Genomic DNA, 3,636 nt, shown 5'->3' with positions numbered 1-3,636 from the left:
ATCTCTTATCCAAACGGGTGCAGACTCACAGACGTGTGTCAATTTCCCACTAGCTGACCTTACTGTTATTTGCTGATCACTAAGTCTGGAATTTGGGATTGTTTCTCTACAGGTGGTCCTGCATGCTCTGGTATCACAAAGAAAAGTAATTGATTTTCCATTCAACAGTAAGGTAACTTCAGGTTTAATGCTATCTATGGAGAAAAGGTCCTGGAAATGTAGGAGGACATAGTGCCCCTGTGTTTTTTGTTTTCATCGGTGTTTGAGGTACTAGGAACAAGTTATCTTGTTTTCTGTCCTAGTCATGCTGAATTATTATTTCTCCTTTCAGGATAGTCTCTGGCCAGATGTCATTCTTTTCCACAGCACCAGCACCCTGAGGTGTATTGTCTATAGTTTCCTCTGCCTACTCCTCCTCTCTGACCCCTGTGATTTTGTCCTCTGCCTCTAAATCCTCCTCTTCCTCTGTTGTTCTGATAATAAATCTGTTCTTCTTCTTCTTCTTGCTGAAAAAAGGTGTGCTGGCTATCGTTTCTTATCCTTCATTACTTTCTCTGCATGGAGGGCAGTATTAACATAGCCTTCTAGAGTTGCTGTGGGGAACCCTATAAAATGTCTCCTTACCCAGGTATTTATTGCATCTCTGGAACCTGCATGTAGTGCATCTTTTAACTGCTGTTGATAAGCTCCTTGTTCGTTTTCATCTTCTTGTAGACCACTGTGTATTTTAAACACTTTTGTCAGTCTAATCTTATATTCTTAAAAAGGCTCTTTGTCTTTTTGTTTCACTCTGACTATTTCTGTGTAGTCAGCTCTGCGTCTGTATCTAAGATGTACAGGGGTTGGACAATGAAACTGAAACACCTGTCATTTTAGTGTGGGAGGTTTCATGGCTAAATTGGACCAGCCTGGAAGCCAGTCTTCATTGATTGCACATTACACCAGTAAGAGCAGAGTGTGAAGGTTCAATTAGCAGGGTAAGAGCACAGTTTTGCTCAAAATATTGAAATGCACACAACATTATGGGTGACATACCAGAGTTCAAAAGAGGACAAATTGTTGGTGCATGTCTTGCTGGCGCATCTGTGACCAAGACAGCAAGTCTTTGGGATGTATCAAGAGCCACAGTATCCAGGGTAATGTCAGCATACCACCAAGAAGGACGAACCACATCCAACAGGATTAACTGTGGATGCAAGAGGAAGCTGTCTGAAAGGGATATTCAGGTGCTAACCCAGATTGTATCCAAAAAACATAAAACCACAGCTGCCCAAATCATGGCAGAACTAAATGTGCACCTCAACTCTCCTGTTTCCACCAGAACTGTCGATCGGGAGCTCCACAGGGTCAATATACACGGCCGGGCTGCTCTAGCCAAACCTTTGGTCACTCATGCCAATGCCAAACGTTGGTTTCAATGGTGCAAGGAGCGCAAATCTTGGGCTGTGGACAATGTGAAACATGTATTGTTCTCTGATGAGTCCACCTTTACTGATTTCCCCACATCCGGGAGAGTTACGGTGTGGAGAAGCCCCAAAGAAGCGTACCACCCAGACTGTTGCATGCCCAGAGTAAAGCATGGGTGTGGATCAGCAATGGTTTGGGTTGCCATATCATGGCATTCCCTTGGCCCAATACTTGTGCTAGATGAGCATGTCACTGCCAAGGACTACCGAACCATTCTTGAGGATCATGTGCGTCCAATGGTTCAAACATTGTATCCTGAAGGCGGTGCCGTGTATCAGGATGACAATGAACCAATACACACAACAAGACTGGTGAAAGATTGGTTTGATTAACATGAAAGTGAAGTTGAACATCTCCCATGGCCTGCACAGTCACCAGATCTAAATATTATTGAGCCACTTTGGGGTGTTTTGGAGGAGCGAGTCAGGAAACGTTTTCCTCCACCAGTATCACGTAGTGACCTGGCCACTATCCTGCAAGAAGAATGGCTTAAAATTCCTCTGACCACTGTGCAGGACTTGTATATGTCATTCCCAAGACAAATTGGCCACAATAGGAGGCCCTACACCATATTAATAAATTATTGTGGTCTCAGTTTCAGTTTCATTGTCCAACCCCTGTAGTAGTCCATCTCGTCCAAATAGATTTACAGGACACTCAGGGAACATTAGAATAGATAGCTCCCCATTGGGATCCCTTATCCAAACTGGTTCAGACTCACAGACTTGCGTCAATTTCCCACTAGCTGACCTCACTGTTATGTGCTGATCACTAAGTCTTGTTGTTTCTCTACAGGTGGCTCTGTATGCTCCGGTATCACAAAGAAAAGTAATTGATTTTCCATTCAACAGTAAGGTTACTTCAGGTTTAATGCTGTCTAGGGAGAGAAGGTCCTGAAAATTTAGGAGGATGTCCTGCCCCTGTGTTTTTGGTTCTTTGGTTTCATCAGTGTCTGAGGTACTAGGAACAAGTTATCTTGTTTTCTGTCCTAGTCATGCTGAATTGTTATTTCTCCTTTCAGGACAGTCTCTGGCCAGATTTCCTTCTTTTCCACAGCACCAGCAACCTGAGGTGTATTGTCTGTAGTTTCCTCTGCCTACTCCTCCTCTCTGACCCTTGCGATTTTGTCCTCTGCCTCTAAATCCTGCTGTTCCTCTGTTGTTCTGACAATAAATCTGTTCTTCTTCTTCTTCTTGCTGAAAAAAGGTGCTGGCTATCTTTTTCTGTTTCTTATCCTTCATTACTTTTTCTGCATGGAGGGCATGATTAACATAGTCCTCTAGAGTTGCTGCGGGAAACCCTATATGTTTCCTTACCCAGGTATTAATTGCATCCCTGGAACCAGCATGTAGTGCATTTTTTAACTGCTGTCGATAAGCTCCTTATTCGTTTTCATCTTCTTGTAGATCACTCTGTATTTTAAACACTTTTGTCAGTCTAATCCTATATTCTTCAAAAAGCTCTTCTTGTTGTAGTACAGCTGCATGTCCTGGTTGTCTCCGTCGAGCCCTGACACACCCAGTCTCATTGTCTTCCGCTCTATGAAACATTAATTGTTTCCTATGATTTTCTTCTTCCTTTTCTTTCTCTTCCTTCTTTACTCCGTCCTCTCTCCTTTTAGCTACTTTTAACCAATAATCTACATCCTCATACCCTTCTTTTTCCATTTTTCTTGGGTCACGTTTTGTACTTTTAATTAGTGCATCCTGTAGATTAACACATTTTTCAGAGTTTAATCGACCATCATAATTATACAAGGGTTGGACAATGAAACTGAAACACCTGTCATTTTAGTGTGGGAGGTTTCATGGCTAAATTGGACCAGCCTGGTAGCCAGTCTTCATTGATTGCACCAGTAAGAGCAGAGTGTGAAGGTTCAATTAGCAGGGTAAGAGCACAGTTTTGCTCAAAATATTGAAATGCACACAACATTATGGGTGACATACCAGAGTTCAAAAGAGACCCCCACCAGGATTTGAACCCAGGACCTTCTTGCTGCAAGGCAACAGTGCTACCAACTGCACCACTGTGCAGCCCAGTTTTATTTATATAGCGCCAATTCACAACACATGTTGTTTAAAGGTACTTCACAAAGTCAATTCAATTGAATCATACAGATTTCAAGTCAGGTACATACATTCTAATTAATCCTAACTATAGGACAGTGCA

Source organism: Girardinichthys multiradiatus, chromosome 23, assembly GCF_021462225.1.
Source record: "Girardinichthys multiradiatus isolate DD_20200921_A chromosome 23, DD_fGirMul_XY1, whole genome shotgun sequence".
Lineage (NCBI taxonomy): Eukaryota > Metazoa > Chordata > Actinopteri > Cyprinodontiformes > Goodeidae > Girardinichthys > Girardinichthys multiradiatus.
This window is presented reverse-complemented; position numbering follows the sequence as displayed.